The following is a 25,362-nucleotide window of genomic DNA, read 5'->3' as shown; positions in this document are numbered from 1 at the left end:
AAGATACTTTTACGAGATACTTAAAACTCTACTATCCCTTACTGTGAGATGGAAACGCCTTTGTAGCGTACCGCTGTTGGCATTTCAAACTCTATAACAGATTGCAGGTATCCAGCTTTAGTTAGGTATCCAATTTTAAAGTACCATCAGGCGGACTGCAACCCCCTTTGCAGTTACTTCCGTCATAAAAACAGTAACACTACTCCTGCGCAACGTAGCCAGCACACACGCTCGTGTGTGAGCGTGATGGCGCAGCGTGACTCGCGCGAGGAATGTTTATTGCGGCCCAGTTCGCCAATCAACTGTTAGTTAGTTAAACCGCTCATTTTATTTTCACGTACCGTCAGTTGGACTGCATCCTCGTTTGCAGTTACTTCTATCATAAAAACAGTAACACTACTCCAGCGCAACGTAGCCAGCACACACGCTCGTGTGTGAGCGTGATGGCGCAGCGTGACTCGCGCGAGGAATGTTTATTGCAGCCCGGTTCGTCAATCAACTGTTAGTTAGTTAAACCCCTCATTTTATTATCACGTGCCATCAGGCGGACTGCAACCCTGTTTGCAGTTACTATCATAAAACAGTAACACTGCTCCTGCGCAACGTTGCCAGCACACACGCTCGTGTGTGAGCGTGATGGCGCAGCGTGACTCGCGCGAGGAATGTTTATTGCGGCCCAGTTCGCCAATCATCTGTTAGTTACTTAAACTGATCATTGTATTTATTTTGTTGCAGAAGTAAATATTTTGATGATTAAAGAGAAAAGTTCTTAGTATGTCTCCTAGTAACCTCGCCAACTGACAATTGTAACTTATACCAATGTGTTTTTTTTTTGTTAATAATCTATATTTTGTTAGAGTAAAAGTTTAACTGGTGTGTTAATTAATTTGTTCCATAATCCATAACTACTCTTGTTATTTAGTAAGCAACATATTATTTATTAAATTCACATAAAAGTACTTTACATATTGCTCTGAATATAATATAAGGAAACTGGCATATTACTGTTGGATACGAAAAGAAGTGATGATGGATTTTTAATCAGAGGAATGTGTCTATGATTTGAACTTCTGACCCTCTGATCGGTAGGCCGAATTTCAACTACTAGACTAATACTGCATAGCACATACATAATATGCATGTGATATGCAGTGTTAGTCTATATTATGCCCTGCATTAAGTAAATTAACCATGAATCACCAATTATTCCCAAACCAGTGTTTGCAACCACCGGGCCTTGTCTCAGGCGCTGTGATAGATACATCCCTACCCTTCGGTTTAACACTTTAATGCGGTGCACACAATCAGATATTTGTTTTAAATTATGGTAATAAAATGTCCGTGAGAGTCACGAGCGGTGCGCGTGCGCAACAACGCGAATTGGATCGGGATCGCGATCAGCGCAGCGAAATTACGTTATATGACGGATTTGAATTTAGAATAGAATTGGGATGGATGTATTTTTTCTTTGTGTACGGGTAAGTGATTCGAAGTCGTGGTTTTTGGGAATGATTTTTTTATTTATGGATTTTTTTTAAATTTTTATTGAGATGATATTTTTGTATTTATTTTATAAGTTTTTGTACACGAAAAAAAATATTAATAGCAAACATTATAGAACTGACGGCAAATGACGGACGGATAACGAACGGACTTTATTTTAAATTATGTTAACTTTACTCGTATATCGACACACTGAAAGGCATGGAAAATTCTTTATTTACTACTTCATTTTTTCATGTTAAAGAAATACTCGTAGGAGTTTATAAATAAATTGCTACACGGCAAACTTATTGATAAATAATTTGGTTTGATAGCTGTCAAATTTTTCTTTTTATTTTTATATTTTTATACAAAATACATTTCCAAAATACTTACATAATCTCAAAGGGAGGTTAGGATACATCCTCAGGTTTCCCTTGTAATTCGACCTTCAGCATTTAAATCGTTCAATTTATACTACCTGCATATCTAGGGCAGTTTATCGAGTCCATCCTTCGCTGGTCGAGCGCATTTGAATAACTATCACCAGTTAATTCTTCAGATAAAGACCGCCATGTTGGCTGCGGCCGCTTCCGCCGGATGTCCAACTTGGACGGATATTCAAACTCCACCGGAAGTGGATAGAGTGACATATATTTTGAATTTGGAATCTATTGTTAGTTTGAGATTGTTTGTGCTGATTTTAATGGAATAGGGATAATCTTTAGTTTTACATATAGCTATTGTATTAGGATTCTACATAACCCCGTGTCGCTCCCACGGCACCGAAAGTATTTGAAGGTGTTTCGAAAACTTAAAGAAGGATTCCCTGTGTGTTATAAACACACATAAAGACGCAAACACCCTTGCTCAAAATAGACATAAATGTAATGATTAGGTACTGAAAAGGTTTGGAACGTAATCTATCGTATCATTAAAATATTTTCCTTACCGAAGTATAATAAAATTCTGATAAACATAATTGAAAAAATAGATGTATTAAAAGCTTCCTTCGCTTCATCAGACTTTTTTAATTTGACTTAAATCAAACCCCGAATCTTCAAGCAGAGACCACATCTCTTACAACTATGCTATTACTGAATTAGGTACTTCTCGGCCATGCTGCCCAGGCTTATTGGAATCGAATCCCAGACCTCTGACTTATTACTTCCCTATCACAAATCCTCTTATATTTTAATAGCAGCAGTGAAAATATAGATTTTATAAATTGCACTAAGCACGGAACTAGTGGAACACGTGACCGCCGCGCGGTGTCCGTCACGACGCCGCACCGGGACTCCGGTATCGCGCACTCATCTAATACTTCACACAAAATTAAATACACGAGACTTGACTTTCATATATATAAACGTATAGGTACATACGGGAACAGCAGTGATAGTCTAGTAGTAAAAGTGCAGGGTTCAAATTCCAGACACAGTTTCACATGTTTTGAAGCTATGTGCGTAATAGAAATAATGTGTCACATGCTTTAGCGACGAAGGAAAATATCACAAGAAAATTTGCACGCATGAAAATTGCATAAAACAATTCAAAGATGTGTAAATCTGCTCACCACACTTGGCTAGCGCGGTGAATGGTACCCTAAACATTTCTCACTGTAAGAGGAGACCCGTGCCCAGCAGTGGGAGAGTAGTGAGTTGACGACGATAGATTTTATAAATTACATTAAGCACGGAACTAATTGAACACGTGACCGCCGAGCGGTGTCCGTCACGACGCCGCACCGGGACTCCGGTATCGCGCACTCATCTAATACTCCACACAAATACTCGGAAAATTCGTATGTAAAAATTAATATGTATAACATATGTATATGTGGTATACAATATATTTTGTCGACCCGCGCGGTGGAGCGATCAATATAAGTATGACGCGCAAAGTGTTCTTACTCTAAAGTGTTCTATACTCGTGCAAATTCTGTGCCCATTATAAAATAAAAATGACGTAATCATCCTTTAATTTTCCCTCATTCGTAGTGTGGTCGCCTTTGGGGTATCGTCGCCACATCTTTTTCTAGCGTGAGGCAGTTACTGCATTTGGATGGAAGGGTGTGGATGCCCGGTGATGTATGAGGTGACCATGCTTTCATCATTATCCGTTGATCGTGCTTACAGCTGTCGACATCAACAGCCTCTGACTATCGCTACCTGTCGTCAACGACTGCTCGCGACAATCGACGACAGTCTGTGACATTCATCAACGCGTACTGTCACTCGTATGTTACCGTTACTTAACGTTAACGTTGAAACGCAGATGTGACTAGCATTATCTATATCTATCCGCGTTATCTACATCCCCCAGTTACTTGGAGCTTGTTACAAATATTATTTCTGCAAACTAATTAAGATATTTGACTAATTAGTTGTGTTCGCTTGACCGAGAGCCGATCGTGGTTAGGGTGCGTGCTCACTACGCAATATTACATAAACGCTTAAAACGCTTCGAAGGCTTTCTACACAGCCCCACACTAGGATTCCGATTTAGAAGGACACTGTGTCCTGGGTGCCATGGACACACACATGGACAAATACACAAACACCCAGACCAAGACACGTAAATATAAATTCATAATTTAGATATCTGTCTAGCCGGGGATCGAACCCGGGACTCTTTGTGCGTGAGACCGGTATGGTGACCGCTCCGCTACGCGGATTTGATGACGATGACACAAATTGCAAGTTTGTTGGCTGGTATTCACAGTAATTATTAACAGTAGACATTGTTAAGACGGCTAAGACTACATAAGAATATCTAGACACAAACTTGTTTATGTACAATGTGAACTACCCCTAACATTAAGAAGGGTTTATCAATTAAAACAATATTTGTATGGACTGACCGAGCGTTATGGCTATCGAATAATATATCAGAAATCCTTCGCCAAGGGTTTTGGAATAACACAGGGAGAAATGTGGGTAGAACCCCCGAATTGCTTAATTCGGAATGTTTCAAGTACCTGCGTAAGGTTCTATGCAAATAAGCAGGTTATGCTATTCGACACTCTGGTCATTAAAATGTAGGTCCAGTTATGAGTTATGAGATATACATATTAAAATTGAATTGTTAAGAAATTTTAAATTAAGATTAGGTTATGAAGCAACGTCAGGTCCACTGTTTGTCAACAAGTTCTTCATAAGTAAACGGTTTTTAGGTTTAAAGCAGTGATAGCCGTCCGATAGGTCGTAGATAGGCGTCCGAGGTACACCCTAAGCACGCACCTCTGATTTTTCAAAGTTATGTGCGTTATTAGAAGTAAATTATCACTTGCTAAACATGGTGAATGAAAACATCGTGAAGAAATCAGCATACCTGAGAGATTTATACAAAATAAATCTCGAAGGTATGTAAAGTCTACTAATACGCACTTGGTCAGCGCGGCGGACTATGGCCTAATCCTTCTCATTCGAGAGTCTCCCGTGCCCAGCAGTGGGACAGTAATGGGTTGATGACGAAACGGTTTTTAAAATATACCGGATAAATTCCATTTGTATGTATGTACTTTAGGTCCTTAGCCCACTTGTCCCTACTGCACATGGGTTTCCTGTACAAAGGGAATTTTAAAGGTTGCTCAAAGCTATGTGAAGTGAAAAGTGATGCTCTTTGACATTTTTGGCAGTACCGCCAGCCCTTTCTGGTCTTATATAGCAGCATAGGTCCTATATTTCTCCGGAGCCCTCCTATTCCTCACCTCAAATAGAACTTCACTTACCATCACATGGTACGAACCGCATACATTACTTACGTTATAAAATAATAATTGGCCAAATACGAGCCGAACTTGCTCACGGAGGATTCCGTACCACCAAATTTAATTTTAAGTTTAAATTTTTAACAGTGCAATAATCAAAACAAAAAACGTCGTTAAATAGCGATTCCTATGGCGACCCCCATCTATTTTTAACCTTTTTTGTATTTAGTATTTGTTGCACCTACTCTGTAAATCTTTCAAGTGTCTATTTACTCGTATTACGGATCAAGAGACGGAGTCTTACGACAGACGCACAGCCGAGGCTTAGTAATAGCATTCCATTTTTGCCCTTGTGTACCGAACCCTAAAAATATATATCATAAAACAAAAATACCCGATCAATTTCAAAAGTCCTAACCCGTTTATCCATTCCAGTTCTTTATCAACTACCCTTACGTCACGGCAAACAAATGAAATAGCCGACCATTAATTATTCCCTAAGAAATTCATACGTCAAGACGCCTACCCTTCGGACGGGGGTCAAGATATGGTCGAATTAATATTCATACAGAGAGCCCAGGTGGACCAAGGACGTCACAATCTGAGAAGGGTGGTAACTGGACATCGGGGTGTGATGAGGGAAGATGTTGTGGTTAGTTTGATGCCTAATGTGAGATGTCTCTGTGAGGCTGTCATACAATTGCGTGATTTTGAGAATATTTGTTTTTACTGGGAAATTTCATTGTTATTTAATTTTATTTTTTACTTTGCTAGTCGAAGTGTTCATTTCATATCTTATTTTTACCGTAGTCTTTCGTACCTACTTAAAGGTAGAGCATGTTATACTTTTGAGGCATAGGCATACTTTACGCGGCTCATGAATACCAAGGAGAAACGTATTAATAAGCAAAAAAAAAAAATCTTGAGCCGTTTTCTATTTTTTTTTTAACTAAGTAGCAAATTATTTAAGTGGCCATGGTAAATGGAAATTTCCTCTTCACATAAAGTGGCCAAGGTATTCCAAACTAAATCCTATCTGATATCGATTCATGAGATGTTGTGCGGACAAAGATTGAATACATTTTATTTACCTTACCGCACCTTTCAATCTTAGCCTTTTGACCTTTTAAATTACACTCTTGATACAAAGCACTTGAGAGCTTCATACACAATTTCTTTCGACCTACCTTTCTGCCCACTTAGTCGACTTATATGCCGATGGCACTGCCACAAACAGAGTTCAGAACATCTAATACCATTTCTTTCAACGTAACTTTCTGTACCCAAGTATAGTCTATGCGCGGGTGGGTCGCCAAGAAGCCGAGTTGAATGCGGGCCTCGTCTTATCTGCGCCCGCGGCCGGCCCTGATGGATTAACTTCATTGTTCTACCAGTGACGGGGAATTTATAATTATTGCGCCGTTCGTGTGCTTCGGATTGTGTTTTCTATTTACGTTGGAAAAATATGATGTAACGGTATAATTGGTTACCGATCTTCATTTGTAGGTACCATTTTGGTATGTAAAAAGGCTTCTGAGCTTATTAGTTTGCCATGATATAATTCTCAAGTTTTATAAATCATTTGGCAATAGTGAATAGCTGATGAGTACGTCATATCATAGGTGTGGCAGAGATATAATATGAGGCGTTTCAAGCGGTAAAATGTACTGCACTGTAAATAATACACAATAATACAGTAGGTAATACTAATGGTAGATTAAGGTATAAATCAATATGTCTATTTAGCAAAGACAGTATTGATTCCTAGACATTTTTATTTAAAATTTGTTGAAAGAAGAATTGATTCGCTAAGAAAAGATAACTTACCTAACTTCATCATAATGTTTTAGACTAGGTCAAAAATCGAACTAACTACCTTCAGACAAGAAATACAATCCTCCTAAATTTTATTGATCATTTACTTTTTTATGTGTACTTTGACTGCTGTGTCAAAAAACAGAGAATAATTTTGACCCCAAAATCATCAAATTCGCACAAACACAATTCAGCTTTATAATTGCTTTATGGGCATTATTTGCATACGTCCTCCTACGTTTGTTTTTCGGATCTTGGGCACCCGAACAATAACTTGGTCAAGATGTTTCGAGCAGTTAATTTAGTTTGCTTTGATAAGGGTCGCCCCTCAAGACTCAGGTAGATGGTCAGCTAACTGGGACAAATATTGAAACTTACTTCAACGTTTATCTAGCTATGTAAACCTACAGAGCTAGAGCTTATGTAACTCGAACACAGAATAATGTTTCTCCCAGGATTCAAGGTAAACTTAAAAAAATATATACATACAGTCTTCGTGGACACAACCAAGATGAAACAAGTTTGTACATGGATCTCAAATAAGGCAGATGCCTTACCACCGGTCAATTACAAATGTTTTACTCTTTTATCTAAGTTGGAATGTTTCAATATTATCTTTCCCTTACTTAATTCAAGTAAGAAAATATTAGCTCTCATTGTTAGAATATTAACGTAAAAATATCACATTGACTAGTTGCTTCTTTTACATCTTTATGGTGTCTGATGGTAACTGAAGTATTCGAATCATATCAAGGCATTTGCCTTCTGTGTTCTCGCGAAGTAATAATGGTATAGTCCGCGCCAAACTGCTAGTCCGCTATTAGGTTGTTGCGAGCAGGTGTAGCCATACAATTTGCTATGGCGACGCAATTCATTTCTATATTCAGAGCGGACTAGCAGTTATACGCGGACTGTAAATGTCTAATGTTTAAAAGATGCTTTTGTTCAAAAACTTTTAACAACTGATGGATGAGAAACAAATGTATTCTTCTATTATTAATATAGTTTCCATATTCCCCAGAAGTCATCTCCAAGTCTCTAAAACAGTTCTCAATTCGTTTTCGCAAAAATCCACCAAAACAACGAATCCGTCACCCGTTGACTCGTAAACCGCGAGTCACTATACACTCTTAAACATCTGCAATTTCCTCGAGAACTAGAAAGTCATGGCCTTGCCACACATGTCACCCGAAATACACCCTTCGGACATTCGGAATAGGGGTCGCGTCTGCGGTTATTTGCGGTTTTCACACACGGGGGTGTAATTGCGTGAGCATCTTTTATATTAGAGGTTGATTTTTTTGGCTACGGCGGTATTATTTCTAATCTATGTTGTGTAGGTTCAGCGCTGCTGTGTTTTAATAGCAGTAAAGTGTAGTTAAATAATGTATTTTAAATTAGACTTAAAAGGCAGCGACGTGAGATCTATTTTGAATCAGTTATAGATACGCTGACAGCTTAAGTTTTTATGCTATTTGCTATGTAATATTTTACGCTTAAAATTATTTGGAATGTTATTCGTCTGGAACATTGTATACATCGTAAAATTTCTAAGCTCGTAAATTGTTAGTCAACAGGCTTAATTTTCATATAATTACATATAGGTTTTCACTTGTCAGTATAATAAAGTTCATTTCATTAATCTTTAAAAGAAAACAAATATTTTCAATTAAAAATTAAGAATTAGTTCTAGTCCTATGTTTATGGATGTATGAATATTACAAATTTTAGACTTTCCTTATAAATTTCTTCGTCTTTCTCACCAACTTATTTTTGTTAATCGAACATAAGGACTTCCTCGTGAATCTCTTTGGTGTACTAAGTTTGTTCGTCGAGCAAGCTCTGTAAGATACACTCCCGTGTGTTTCCACTTAAAGGGTAGGGTGTGCTGTAGCATAAATGATCACCGGGCGAGTTGACGAAGACAAATGACACCCGATGTCGAACTTACACAAAGATAAGGTAGGCTCCTTAAATTAGCTGCGTTTTACCCGACTATGTATTTTTCAATGTCCACACCAGCCAAAGGGTTAAGGGGTAACACTTGTAACCCGAATGTTATCTTTAACTGCGTTATTCGTGACTGCTTGTATTAGTAGTTTAAGAAAACATTCGGAAGTAGTAATTCTGGCTTTGTTTCTGAATATATTTCATTTACGATATCATAGCTCTTATTAAATTTTTAGTTTTTATTATTAGTTTCCTTGTAGTCAACCCATTATTGTCCCATTGTCCCCAAGTGCGTATTGGTAGACTTCACACACGTTTGATATTTAAAAAAAAATAATAGTTTAAATCGAGGTAATTTATTTTTTTACATATCAGTGTAATTATTTTCTTTTCTTATAAATATAAAATATTTTTTTCTGAGAAAAATATTTACATTGGCAAATAATAATAATACCTTGAGAACTTTTTAAAAATAACTCTTAATTAAAATGGGAATCGAACTTTGAACCCCTCGATCGATAGTCGGAGTAACTGAATCATGAGGCTATGTAAATTCATCACCACTGAATTCACCTTCAACCAACAACTATTTTATCTATCTAATTTACCTCTCCTTAGTAACGGTCGGTCAAACGAGCTGTTTATTTCCTGACCAATTGTTTATATAACTCACCTCGCAACCCACATAAGTCCAACTCCGTTACCGGCAGACCTCTGTAATTGTCCGAAAATTAGCTCCGACCGCATATAAATACATTAAGATAATCTAGTTAAGGGCGCAAGTGGTCAGGGAACAGCGTTTTTGCGTCGTTATTAAAATTTATTTTAGTAACAAAACTTTTTTAGAATAAAACTGTATAAAACATTAAGCGATAAGGCAGGCAACCTGATGGAAAGCAGTCACCTTGGCAATAGCAGATTTGCAACACTATGGGTGTCGCCGTTGTATTACCGACTTTGACGAAGAGTTATTTTTGCACCTTAATAACGTAGTCATAGGGCTCCGGGAATACGTCAGGGGGGAGATCTTTTATATAATGTTTATACAGTATGATTGCCATATTTAAATGCTGGCAGTGTCAATGTAGCTGTTTCGTAAATTCATGGGCGTAAGACGGTTAAAAGTATACTTCGCGGTGTGATCATGTTGACGCTATCGTCATTCTTATGTTTACCTTATAAGCGGTTTAAATACAACTGTAGATGAATTGTACACAAGAAGCAGAGATGCTCCAATTCACTCTCGAGAGATAGCAACATATCTGCAGTCGACCTCAAAATCTATTTTACTTGAAATTGGTACAAATGTAATAGACATTTGAGAGAGAGAGAGAGAGTAGTAACTTGCTATCAGCTGGACTGTAAATTTATATTTCGCTACTTCGTTTTCATAAAAAGTATATTACAAAACAACATACAATATTACATTCTACACGTTACGTTAGCCGCGGAATATTGTTTTTTAATGTTATAAGAACGCCACGTTTAAAAATATGTTTAAAATAATAAATCCGCTATCGCTTATGACTTGCTCCCGACGTCACAGTGCGGTGGTGCAAACTCAAACAGCAAGTGCTGGAGCGACGTTTGTGCAAAGATGGGATTTTGTAATTTGAAATGGGTAAGTCCGGTGTAAGACTGTGTGGGAGGTATGAAGTAACTTTTAAGACATTTAGAGGAATTATTTTACTTGTGATAATATAAGGTTATTATACATTTACTTCTGAAATGCGTAATAATTAGATAATAGGTGATATAGAGGAAATATAAACATTTTTTAAAGAGGTTTGCGGTAGAAGTGTTTTGGATGGTTTTTCAGAACTTTGTTAGTTATTAATTATTAATTGAAAAATGAAATACATATTACGTTTTTGTATTTTAACCTAGCGATAATGAATGGATGGTATAAGGGGTCACGCCACCTAATGTAAAGTACTCCGCATCGCTTAAGGATATTAGCATACCATATGAGTCGCCAGTGCATTTTAGGCGGCTTTCGAGGACACAATTTTCCTGCATGTTTTTAGGAGACTGTTAATTTTTGTTGATATAAATTTTCACCTCATACACAAACATGGTTTATCATGTATTTTTCGAGAATCTGAAATATTGTCAGTATACAAAAAACAAAATCCTACACCCAGAAGAGATATTTGATTATGTAGATTTTTTATGACCGGGAATCGTATCTAAAACCTTTCACAACATATCAATTTAGCTACCGCCTATAATTTGCCATTTCGAAAATCGAAGTCAAGACCCTTTACAACCAAAATTTTCTATCCAACGCCATACAATGGTTATTCCATTTACATTCAACGTTACATGAAAGCTAAATCCAAGTGGTTTCCGAAGGCAGCGGGCTGAATTCAGTAAATGCTTAGGACTCTGTAGAAACAGATAAACATCCCAACATTTATTAGTAAGTCGCTGTCCAGCTACGCAGAGATGTTGCTTAAATCTTAACCACCTCAGGGCACGTTACGCTCACCGGGGGAAAGGCGCAAGTGAAAACTCGATTGGTTTATTTTACAGTTTTTTTTATAATATAAGAGTAGCAGACGAGCATGCAGTCCACCTGATGGTAAGTGGCTACTGCCGCCCATGGACATCTGTAATCAACCCCAGATAGGATTAGGAATTCCTACCTGAGGTCGGAAACAGGTGCGCCGCTACCCCTGAGGACTAAGCTGGAACGCCTCGGAAAAGTCTGTCTCCCTTACCACACCCTTCAAACCTAAACAAAGCAGCGCCTAACACTGCTGTTATTAGAAATAGGTGTGGCGGTGGTGCCGCCGGAGTCGAACCACAAAGTCTACCACCTTCAATTTTTATTTTTTGTCACACCCTGACTGTTAGCGTTAGTAAGTTGAAATCGTTGCCTTATTTTTAGTTTTTAAATGAAAGAATTGTAAAAAACATATAACAAAATGGACTTGAACTTAATAATTGTCATTTTACAGGGTAAAAAGCTTAAATTTCAATCAATAAGATTTTCTTGTTTTCAAATCAAAACGTTTGGAAAACAAGTATTGCGACATAGTTATTTTTTATGTATCATTTTAAGACGAAAATTATTTTGAAGACATTATTTTAAATAAGAAAACTCTTTTCATTAATTTTCCTAAATACATATTACTAAATACCACGCATTATTAGTTAAAATATTACTTGTAAAATAATATTACTGCTAATTATTGAGATTACTGCCGCTTAACTATCACTACATAATAACAAAACCACATTTTTTTCTTGGTCCATAATCAAAATGAGAAAATAAAATGTCCATGACAGATAAATTCAATCTAAATTTCCATTTGCATCCCTCACCTTACATTTCTAACCCGTCTAACTGACCACCACCCTAGGTCACGGGGTGGGGGTGGCTCATCCCTACTCCCAATACATTTCATATTCCGTTGACAGAAGCACAATAATAACGCGAGCGCTCCGTGTAAAAGCAGGACATAGTTGATGTACAATGAAATAAGTATTACTAGAAGTGATAAAAAATGTTCACTGTTCAGCTTTAATTAACGAGAAAGTGAGTGTAGAGAATTATACACTTCTTAAAATTTTAAGCACTTATGCATATTACCAGAATATATTATGAACTTGATAAGGTTCTTTTCTAAGTATTTGGCCCTTTGACAAAAGAAATAATAGTATGTTTAATACAAAAGTAAAAATAATTACTGCAATCAATATTTCAATATTTTAATCTTAATAAATTACATGACATAAGTAATTAAATTTATTTATATACCTTTCCTTCAGTATTTACCGAAGGAAAGATGCATCTTTAATGTTAAATTGTTATTTTTTCATGTTTCTTAACATGACTCGACAAACTTATTATGTTTTCTGTCGTTTTAGAAAATAATATGTAAGACGCCATATAAGCCATCATATAGTGCTCACAATAACATGAAATCCCAATTTTAAAAATCACAACTACGCTCAATATTTCCATCGTTAATTCTCAAGCCACATCTAGCATCTCTATCTCTCAAACTGACCAATAGTTGGAAATAGTTGAATTTGAAGACGTTTGGAATTTACGAGTGGTTTCGACCCTATGGGTGCCCGGGCGATATAATATTCTGAGTTGTACAACTATAACAAGTGCCTAGCAACTAGCGAATGCTTGACATACCTCTCGGCCGCAGGATTTAGTTCTTGCGAGTTATATCTCAGGTACATTTCTAAGGCGGTTCGAAGAATGCCGTATTATCTTCTAGATCGGTGTTACTGTAGGCTATTTGGAGTTATTTATTGTGATGGATTCTTCGTTGTAACAGTCTTTTTCCCAGCCTATAATGGCAATAAATTAACGTCCCACTGCTGGGCACGTGTCTTCACTCAAAGTGCGCGGTTACAGTCCAGACGAATAGGTGGACTTCACACGCCTTTGAGAACTTTTTCAAAAAACTCTCAGTCGTCTCAATTGTGCCCAATGTCTTTCTTCGCTGTTACATTAAGTTGTAATTATTTTTAATAGGTGCATCACTTCAGAATCAGAGGTGCATGTGTACCTAGATATCCCTGATGGGATTCGAACCATGGTACCTCCGATTGATAGTTTGAGCAACTAGATTATCACTGCTGTTCTTCGTTGTAACAATCACTTTCTCATTCTATATGCAAATAGTTCAGAATTCGAATATCAACTGAAAATACAATGTAACTCATTATTTAATGTAGTCATAGATTAGTAAAGATTACTCACTCCTAACAAGAAAATGTACCCAGTTTTGAGAATTAAAATAGTTGCGTAAAAAAGTTTAGGGACATTTTAGCAGGTCTCCGTGCTAAAATGTCCCTAAAATATTTGATATAATTATTTATTTTTATTACGTAAATTACGCAGTATTAGTTATTTATTCGTAAATTTTCTCTAAAAATGTTTTTATTTGTCAAGAATTCAAAAAAAGAACTTACTAAAATAAGCTGTTTGTGGCTTCATTTAATTTCAAGGCGGCGAAGTATCTTACTAATCTATGAATGTAGTATACCAATATATCGTTCAGTGTTTATAGCGCAATAGGTAATTCCATATATTTTGAGAAATTAATTAATTATTACTTGCTTTAACGGTGAAAGAAAAGGTGGGAAGAAAATCTCCGCGTTTGAAGGTTTTCATTTAAGTTATCAAGTTTAGTCTATTAACACCCACTTGAGTGGCATGGAAGACTATAAACTTCATTCGTCTCATATTTCCAGAAGACTTCCTAAGAATCAACTATATTTGCATTTTTATAATTCTCTAGTAGCAAACGAGCAGCCTACTTGATGGTAAGTGACTATTGCCCTCCACGGATAGGTACGACTTCCATGGACCCCATATATGATAAAGTCCTATTTAAGGTGAGCCTAAAAATGCCTCAGAGAAATATATTTCTTTTACCCTTTAAACCGAAACACAATAGAGATAATATTTTCAAACTGCATTAAAAACCATGTGTGACATCTTTATACTTTTTAAAGAAAGTAATTCATTATGTTTTATTAAATGCTGCAGTAAAAAAATATCAAAAATTTTATAATTAAAATAACAATCTCTTACTTAAACGAGTCACTTTTAAATAATTTTGGCGAAGGCAAATGGCTCTTTTTACTAAAATTCCACGATAACTCACTAAAATAACATCATATTAGTTATAAATCCACAAAATTGTACCATAATCATGCCTCCATCTTCTGGGAATCAAATTGCCCAAATTGAATTTCATACGATCCATAATTCCATAGCCATTGTCCGGTCCGTCTTATTCAGATGCCCAGACGTCTTGGACCTTGCGTAATTCAGTTACACAAATGTGTGATGAATTTTGATTGCAATTTGAATTCTCATAGCCTTGCAGATAGCAGTTGGTTGAAAATTCATGCTTGCAGAATATTTTTTAAAGATAGGTACTTGGATTCAGGAATTGAAATATTTTTAGTAAAAATTAATATATTTTCAAAATTTACTAAAACGCTAATGTATCCATCTCTTTTTATTTCAATTTTAGGTAAGAATGCATCACAAAAATTGTTAAGGATAAAAAAATTCAACTTCTTTTTCAAACGAGCCAAGACCCCTTTAAAGTCATTAAATAATTTAAGGAAGCCAATTGTTTTTATTATAAAAAAAGTCTTTAATTTGTATTGTAATTGTAATATTAATATGAATCTACTATTGATAATGATAGCTTACTAAATTTAAGCCAACTAAATTACAAATTCGAAATATTGCCTCCATCTTCTGGGAATCAAATTGCCCAAATTGAATTTCATACGATCCATAATTCCATAGCCATTGTTTACAATATTTTTAATAAAGACATTTATTTGTATTGTTATTACTAAAATTCCACGATACTCACTAAAATAACATCATCTTAGTTGTACATCCACAAAATTGTACTATAATCATGCCTACATCTTTTGGGAATCAAATTGCCCAAATTGAATTTCATACGATCCATAATTCCATAGCCATTGTCCGGTCCGTCTTATTCAGATGCCCAGACGTCTTGGACCTTGCGTAATTCAGTTACACAAATGTGTGATGAATTTTGATTGCAATTTGCATTCGCCTTGGCTCGGATAGAAGTTCGGAATTCATGTTTAGGGAATGGAACTTATGTAGACTTACTTGGTATTGTTAACTTATTTATCTAGGAAATTACAGCTTAATTGTGTTCTTACAACGTCTAAAGAATACGATTTCTTGTAGTATTTCTGCTTTCTTTTCTTTTGGTTTTGGTACTTTTGTTTTCTTTAACTAAAAATGATTTTTACCACATTTTTTGGCATACACATGTACCCTACTTTTGAGCTTTGAAGATTTAACAATATAAATGTATTTTAATGCATTGTTTATAAAAATACTTCTAAGAAAACAATTCAATACAATAAAATGAAATATCGAGCTGATGGCAGTAAAATAATTATTCTATCTACTAGAGTTTCGACCATTATGCTATAAAAAACAAGACATTGTAGAGTAAGAATTAAAATTAATTTTATGATAAAATACGAAGGCTCATAATACAGATTCATCCATGGGGAGTGATCAAGACAAACTTTAAATCCAATCCAATCTAGAAATGCATCATATTTCTAAAGCAAGCCGAACTCGTTATCAGCCAACAAAATCATTCGCTAGATAACGTCGAAGCTTTCTAAAAGCTCCCATTTGAGTCCCACCGCAACTGTCTTTAACTCGCCGAATATGCACAGATAGATTTATTAATAACCAGCGTTAGAGGGAGGTTGGGGGTAGCCTTAGGGGGTGGGGGCAAACTTGGCAAACGTAAGCCTTGCATTGGACAGGATTGGTCATAACTAAGATGTTTTGACCGTCAGGCAATTTCTTGGCCTCGTATTTAGGTGGCATGACAGAGGGTGTTCAAAGTTATTGTTGAAGGATTAGATGTTAAGCAGTTGGGAATTAATTCTGCGATAATATTAAGTGTTATCTTGGTTTCGTTGTTTGGTTCGAAAATTGGAAAATTTTGATATTCTGGTACTTACGAGTAATTAATAAATTTTATGTAATAGAGGATTTAACGTCATATCTATAGTCAAAGTTTGTATACTGACGGACGTTGTAATAATTTTATAAATTATGTGCCGGTATTGAAAACTTTTGAGTTGTAAATTATATTATTTTTAAAATAAAATACTTTAAAAGATTTCTATTATATAACTTTCGTATCCAACTAATATTGCGATTTTTTTGTATTCAAATCTAATAGTAATTGCGTTCTATAAAGACACATTACAATTTAATTTAATTTAAGTTTGATATACATGTAAAATAAAAGTTACATTTGTCTTTAAAACACTTCATTTCTGAAAAAGTTTTTGGAATTTTCTTCAAAATAATTAATTCCATTAACAATTACAACACCCTGTATACGCAAAGTGAACCGCCAAAGAGCAGATAGGATTGCCCCGGCTCTGTGTGTGGAGATATTAAATTCCGAGCGTTGTATCATTGCGGCACTCGCCACGAATTATTAGAATCATTTAGATCCGTTTAGTAATTAGGCTATTTATATTCTTAATTTTTTTAATAACACGAAATTTGACTTTTGATGTAATGCTCAAATACTTTGTTTAAAAATAGAAAAATGTATGCGTACTCAGTTATTTCTAATTTCAATTGCAAATTAATTGTGAAAACATAAAACATTACCTATATTCGAGGTAAATTTTACAAATATTTAGGATCATTAGGAAATCAATCTTAAAGGGTCAGTTCCCTCTGCTCTACCAGTATTACTAAAATAAAAATTCCTAAAAGTAAAATGCACACTATAAGGCACATTGCTTCTATTTTGGATAATTTGGCATATTTCATCACATGATAGATTCTGTAGATGTAGGTAAACACTACTCATTAATGTACAATTTGCGTATCATAATATGTTTTCATTTTCTCTTGGATAATACCAGTTAAGTTTTTCCTGTAACATAAAATAAAATAATATAAAAACACATCCTGTATTATACATATTTTTAACAATAGAGCTACATAGCCTTCATCTATGTTGTTATGTCATGTATGTTTTAATATATCCATACTTTTCAATGTATCCATATTCCATAGGCTAATAAAGTGAAGATGTACCTACCACACCACCCATTTCTAAACAAGTACCTACAAACTTCGCTAACTACACTACACTCGGATACACGGAACTTTCGCCTAACCGTTTAGGACAGTGGAATGATCGAAGGCAACTTACCATTAAATTAAGTAATTTGTACACGTAACTACAGTTTGGAGATTCTTACTTACACCGCTTAAGATGATTGTAGAGTTATGAAGAAATAGATACGGCAAATAAAAAAGGTCCGGCCGTAAAACTGATATAGAAATTATATAAGGATTTTGTCCCAATTGATAAAATATTTAGTATCAAAATTGGTAAATAAAATTTTGATATATTTAAGTAAAAACTCACACATGTAAGTGTAACACACATGTAACACACACAAATATGTTAAAGCGAATCTCCATACTCGACCCAAGAAAAGTTCTACAAATACGCTCCTTAAACTTCTTCCATTGCAAAAATCGTCTGAAAATCTCTAGAAGAGTCTAAGACATGGTAAATAGTATTTTTCTATAACATCTCCTTCTGGTCTTTTTGTATTTCGTGGCTATTTTAGTCCTTACTCTGGTATATCTAGACTCTACTTGTCTCTACATCAAGAGTCAATTTCAGATCTACGTCGGCTCAGGCTCGAGTGGGCCTCTGCTAACGACTTTCACTCCGCCTTCAGGTGCCAATTGCTCGTTAATCAGTTGCCAATAGTTAATACCTAGTAGAGTTCATAATTTTAAGAACCAAAAGTATTTTTTTTACTTTTTGAGTATGATTTGACGTTATATGAAATATTTGTTGATAATGTGTTTATTTGCTGTTATTATTTCAATGTACGGTTTTTCATGGGTATGGGTCTTTCGAACTTCTGTCGTAATTAGTCGATAAGGCCTAAGGTTTACTAAAGTCCTTGTGAACCCTAACCATGGTTGACAATAGCTGACCAAGGGCGAATTGGTAAACCCAATATACCTTTAGTAGCTTACGCTACCAATATTGTAATAAGACTTGAGTTTAACTCTTAAACACAATTAATACGGTATCGATAAATACCTTTAATTAAATGTTGTTATTATTAATTACCTAATTAAAGTACCATTTGAATTTAGAACTTATAACTAACAATGACATAATTGTTCTAAAACAAAACTCAACAAATATAACCCTAAATCACTACACAAAAATCCCAACAACAAACCGTCAACCCGCAAACATAACGTCCATCAGTCCAACTGCAAGCTAAAGCCAGCCGAGTAAGCTCAACTACTTGTAAAAGAAACAAAGAAGCTCACGGTCCATATAAGTGAGGCGGATGGTAAATTGCATTCGAGTGAGCCGAGCCGGATAATTTATTTATCGTTGTTCTAATTCACGCAAAATCGTGGCGCTCAAGTCGTTACTGCGCTGTACGCCAGCGACCTCTATAACGCGGGTGATGTGGATTGCTTGTTTAAAAATATATTTTTTTTGTTGTTCTTGGTTTTTAGATTATAGTGGCAAATAAACTTGCAGTTCTCCTGATGTTATGTGGCGACTGCCGCCCATGGGTATTTGTAATCAACTCCATATAAAACTGAGTTTACTTGAATCCAATCCCAGATGCGCTGTTACTCCTGAGCAAAAAGCGGTCGTCGATTGTACGTTAGCTGACATTCCACTTTTCCACCGACACACAGTATTGCTTCATAAATAAATTGTCGTGCTATCGATACATTTATTCAAAAATAAATGTATCGAAATTGTACCTACCTTGTCGAACTCTTCCACTTTACAAAATTACCTGGTATTTGCATAAGCACTAAAGTTTTTTGCAGTTGACATTTTGTGTGTACGCAACTATTAACTATCAGCTCTCCAAAGGAACTAAGAGTAGAAAATAAATGTAGTAAAATTTTGGGCCATTCGGTAATTACCCTACATATCAATATCATAACTTATCTATTGGTTCATTTGAAATAAATGGATGTGAATCAATTCAGTTGCGTTATCTAACTTTATAGTGACAAGGTATTATTTTTTTATACCAATGCAAAACAAACCTGCTACAGTGAGGCTATTGTAACACATCGCTCGTCATCTCACACCGAGAGCGTTCTTATCTATATGAAATATACTGTGCCCGCCCTATCAAACTGTTTATTCTTCTGTGCCTTTTTGTGCAGATTATGAAATAAATGGCGAAAGCAATCGCCAGCCATTGTCCTTGTGCTGTCCCGTGAGAATGCATGTTAACTGTGCTCACGATTCCCTCGTTTTTCTCAGACATAAGTAGTTACTACTGTGATAAGTTTGTTTGTAAGGTTCTTTGGAAAATAGAAGTACTGTTGGTTTTACTTCTTTAGAATGTAACTGAGTAATGTATTATTATTTGAGGGTTAAGATACTTCTTGATCTTTGAGAATGGGATTGACTACGACGAGTATTAATTTCATTTGGTGTTGATAGGGTTAAATATCATGTTGCAGTGTAACTTATTCATATTTTGTGACCAATTTATTTTCTACCTATATCCGATCATCATCTTCCTTTTATGTGGAGAAATCATGCATAAAAGGTTATTGACTCATGCCGCCTGTTTGTCTAGTCTTATAGCACTGGACGGACGGCCTCCATTGTCCAAAAGCTGGCCTTGGGTGTAGCCACGAATTTATCTCTTGGTATGTAGAGCAAGCAATTTCCACTCATTCACCCCGTTAGGCATGGGATATTCTTACTGGAACCGGAAGATTGTGCACCACTTGTACCCCACCAGTACCACAATGTATCCCTAATGATTTAAATAGCTTATATCCAATGCCAACGGTTAATATGAACCGAACGCAAATGGTATTTAAACCTTCGATTCTGGAAAATTTGAAGCAGGCGAGCTTTTTTGCAGAAATTACACTTCTTGATTACTATTTGAGATACAGCAACATAAGCACATAAAAACTGACCATCCAGTTATTGTTTGCTGTTACTATTTAGCTTCGATCCCGTCGTGTTAACGGATCGGTTGCTGGAGCATTGCACTGGATCACGAGCAAACTGATGCATGTCTCGATTGTGATTGCTTTTACACGTGAAACGTGTTTTTTTTAGATATTACATAGGAATAGCGGAAGAGCATACCGCTCACCTGATGTTAAGTAGATAATGCCACCTTTGAACACGTGTATTAAACCACAGAAAACATTACCTAAGGTTGGCAACAGAAAAACTGCCACACCAATTTCTACCTCATAACAGCAGTGTTCAGAGTTGCTGTGTTCTGGTTTGAAGCATGCCGTAAGGGAGACAGGGTTTTCCGAAGCGTTCCAGCTTAGTCCTCAGGGGTAGCGGTGCATCTGTGACCGACCCTAAGTAGGAATATATAATTCTATCTGGGGTTAATTATAGATGTTCATGAGTGGTGCTAGCCACTTACCATCAGGCGGACTGCATGCTCGTCTACTAGTCCTATATAATAAAAAATATGCGGCCATCGCATCGTACTAACGGATTGCTTGCTCGAGCGTTGCACTGGATCACGAGGATACTGATGCATGTCGCGATTATGATTGCTTTTAGACTACGCGTGAAAATATCTAAAACATATACCAATTTCTTTCAGCACTGTCGCTAGAAAGTACGCATTGTATATAAATATACCATATTCCCGTCTTGCGTGAATCGTTATAATAATAATGTTTTATATTATTACGTGCTTCTACACTGTGAAAAAGCTGAAAACGTCTACCACTTTTAAGTAGATATATCGTGTCACATCTATGCAAATAACTAAAATTGAAGTGTCAGTTTGTAACGTCAAAATAGCTTTCACAAAAATCGTATGAAAGTACGAGTATATACGGTATTTATAACATAACAATAATATTTTTTTTGTCTGTCTTTTTAATCCAGCGAACCTCTGAAATGGCTAGACGGATTTTTGACGTGTTTTTCACTGGCAGTTGGCTAATATTATGACTACTTTAGGCTACTTTTATTTTAGAAAAAGAGTTAGGGTTCCGCACAAAAATATTAAAGACAACGCGAAAGACACCGCGAGACATACCGCCAATTTATAAATCTCGGAGTCTATATTGTTACTAGCAATACTAACATCCACATAAGATTTAAGCATTCTCTTCGAAGCTTGTCCATGTAAATGGCATGTTATTATAATTATAAGTAGTGCAATATCTCTAACAATCAGAATTATTATTTCGATCGCTATCTTATTGCCGGCTATCAGAATAACGGGGGCCTGCAAAGCATTGGTTTGCTACATAACATTACTCTTTGAGATGGGTTTAAGGAACCGTTGAAACCATAGAAATTACTGAACGATAAGTCTATTCATCTTAAAGTCTCACTTACTAGACATTTGAGAGGAATCTCCTTTCTTGTCGTTTGAAACATTTTTAGATGTTGAATTTTTATTACGTAATCATATAATATGATAAGTTTATATTTAGTTAAATGTTTCGTGTATCGTTTTTTTGATCGTTTTGCAATCTCAAAATAATAATTTTACTTAGCATTAAATGTCTTCCGTTTATTCTTACAGCATAAAATTATTTATGTAACTTTTTATTATCTATATAATAACGAATGATAACACCAAAGTAAAACCAAGTTTAATGCTCCCGCAATTCCTTAAACACTTTTTACAAATTTTTGATTTTCGAAAAATCTAAGCTCAAACGAAATCAATTTCAGAGCAAACAAACAACTCGAACATGTAATCACACGCCGACCTATGAACTCCTAAACAACCTTAGATCAGCTTACATCTAGACGGAATGTAAACAGCGAGCCATCTCCTAAGGCGCCATCTATAATTTTCTAACAATGCTCTCAATGTGACCAATTTAACATGACCGGTGGTATACGACTAGAAACCCCTGACCAAACTGTGAAAGTAGATGCAAAGAGGGGAGAGGAAGCTCAAGAAACAGTGGTTTCAAAATACACGCCCGATCGATCTGGGATCGATCCATGGATATTGCATATTTATCAACCTTTGACACGAGTAACTACTCGGAGGTAACATCTTCATGGAAGCGAAAAGGATATAAAACAAACATGTTTAGAGGTGTTTGAACTTGCGCGTGCGTTCTATGGCGCTCATTAAATTTGCAGACGTTCTGCAATGCTCACGTGTTTTAGGTCGTTACTATTTATTTTATACCGTTTTGAAGAAATACATGGGCAATTTATAGGTTAATGAAGGTTTGGTATCATCCAATGACCATGATTAGACAAAGTTATGCGTATGGCATTTGTTTCTTTGCCTTTCGGTGTAGAAATATTTGAAATCGATTTTTAGAGACAGTAGATCATATTATCTCACTTCAAAATTAAAAAAAGATTTAGGTTAAGGGCCACCAAATTTAGAAATTAGCCATTAGGCCGACAGCCACAGTTTTTGATTTTACACATTATTAAGAACTTTTAGATTTCTTTTAGATTTCCCCGCAATATTTTCATAAATATTTAAAAAACGTGGTATAATTTGCAGTACGCCCAACTTAAAAAAAAACAGTTGTGTCTAGAATTCGAACGCTGGACTCTTAAGCGTCCTAAATTCCTACTATACTATCGTACCTTTGATCTCCTAATCACTTTCAAAACGGACTTAACGTGACTCTAATCACGTTACAAAAATGGTTCCCAGAGTTGTGATGTAAAATGGTTAATCGGTGGTATAGTGGGATTGCAGTAAATTGGTTCGTAGCGTCACGCGCGAATATCAAGCAGCTTGGGCAACACTACTGTCCAATGTTGTATAATGTTATGAGTTGGACAGCTGTTTTAACGACATTATGCATATGTTCTTTGTGAGGTTGGACAACTGTTTTTATCGGCGACGTCAGAGTTACGTACTTTATTCGGTTGGACAACTGTTTTTTAGCGATATTATGGTTATGTTCTTTATTAGGTTAGACAACTGGTTTTAAGGGCGATATAAGAGTTTTACAATTACTTCATATTAGACATTGTTATTTTCCATATGTTTGGTAGGCAAAAATTGGATAGATTGATTATTAATAGTGAGGGGCGACAGCTTCCATTTGTCTTAGCAACGCTAAGCTAACACGTAGTAAAAAGATACAAAATTTAAAAAGCAGTTTTGGCGCTGAAAATGTTAGCCAAAAACCAAAAGATTATTTTTGTTCGAAGTTTTGGGAAAATCCTAGTACGCTGCATTTACAGATGTCCACTTCGTATGAGCTTCGTATGTATATTTTTGGACGGCTCCTAAACTTCGCAGATATACTGACTAGATCTAGACACAAGAAAGATAATAATTATAGGATATCTTAGATTGTTACTTCATAAAACGTTTGCTAAAAAGCGCATTCCGTGTTATCGCAAATTAGTTATGCCATTTTCATTGGACAATATGTTTGAACAGCCACAAGCCTTTAAGGACAAAAAACGTCAAAAACTCATAACGACAGCGTTAGTAATTATGACATTCTTAGATCCCTCCCTAGGGGGTACTAAGAGGTGGGAGCTGCATTTTTACAAATTGATACAAATTATTTGAGCGAGCTCCCGCTTTGTTCCAACGATGCTTGTTACGACTGTAGAGCGGCATTTTATTATTTTTATGAGATGAACGCGCACTGAAGCGAAAAAACGCTGGATTTCTCAGAAACTGAAACACGGAACCTCGGAAAGTAAAGCTATTAAAATTTATTAATGAATATCAAGTGATTTCTAATAAGTTATTTACTGTTTTTTTTTTCGTAAAATATTCTATCACCTAGTGCTTTAATTTAAATGCAATTGAATACACTAACAGAAACTAACAGGGAAACGGAAAATTGTAGACTATTCGCAAAATACCAATAAAGGTTGAAAGTGGTAGAACTGATGGTAAGTACCTGCTGCCGACTATGGACATCAATAATCAATCCCATATAAGATACGATTCCTACAAGAAGCTTGCCACAGATACGTTGCTACCCTTGAGAACTAAGTGGGAACATCTCTGATAAGTACACCTGCCTTACTACCCTTCAAAGCAGAACACAGCAGCGCTTAACTGCTGTTATTAGACAGAAATAGGTGGTGGTGCCTCTCGAGTCGATCCACAAATGATTTTAGCACCTTCAATCCGTTTACTCCAATCTTAAAATCGAGTCACGTTTAGTCAGCGGCTTTTCTCGCTGTATGCGTTCCACCTCTTACTCATTCCTTAGACGGAGTCCGAAACATCTTATTCGCGCCCTCATAAAAGTAACTGCTTTGGCTCGTTTTTATTTCTACCTCTGTACCTACCTGTACGGCCACAGTATTTTAATAAACCGGCGTCTTGGTTGAAGGAAATTTAACTTTAATAGCAATCCGTAGGGTCCCTTTCAGCTTGTGGTAAAACGAAATCATGTTTTGCCACTTGTATCTAGGACAGGACGATTCTGAAGGACAGAAGGAATTCCAATTACTTTATTATATTTTATACGGTACATATTTTCGAAATGAGGATGTGGATTCGTAAATTCACAGGATGCTGTTGGTTTGTTTGTGGTAATTATGTTGGAGGCTGATAAACAATGCAAGTGCAGTGCTATCAAATTGGGACCACTCTATAAGTCATAAACCTAATTTGGGACTATTAATTAATTATTAATTACTAGAAATAAATGTTTTTTTTATCTACATGTTAAACAATTTTTCTAAATTTACTAAAAGTCAAGAGAAATGTAGTCAATTTTGTGAAGTCATTGTAATTTTAGTGTGAAGTGTGTCATGACTCAATTTCCTCACTGAATACTAGATGTACGGGACTACATAATGGGTTGATGATAAAGCGTTAAATATTAATGG

This window comes from Epargyreus clarus, unplaced genomic scaffold, assembly GCF_041222505.1.
Source record: "Epargyreus clarus isolate Ecla_fem2 unplaced genomic scaffold, WU_Ecla_fem_2.2 ptg000027l, whole genome shotgun sequence".
NCBI classification, from domain to species: domain Eukaryota; kingdom Metazoa; phylum Arthropoda; class Insecta; order Lepidoptera; family Hesperiidae; genus Epargyreus; species Epargyreus clarus.
This window is presented reverse-complemented; position numbering follows the sequence as displayed.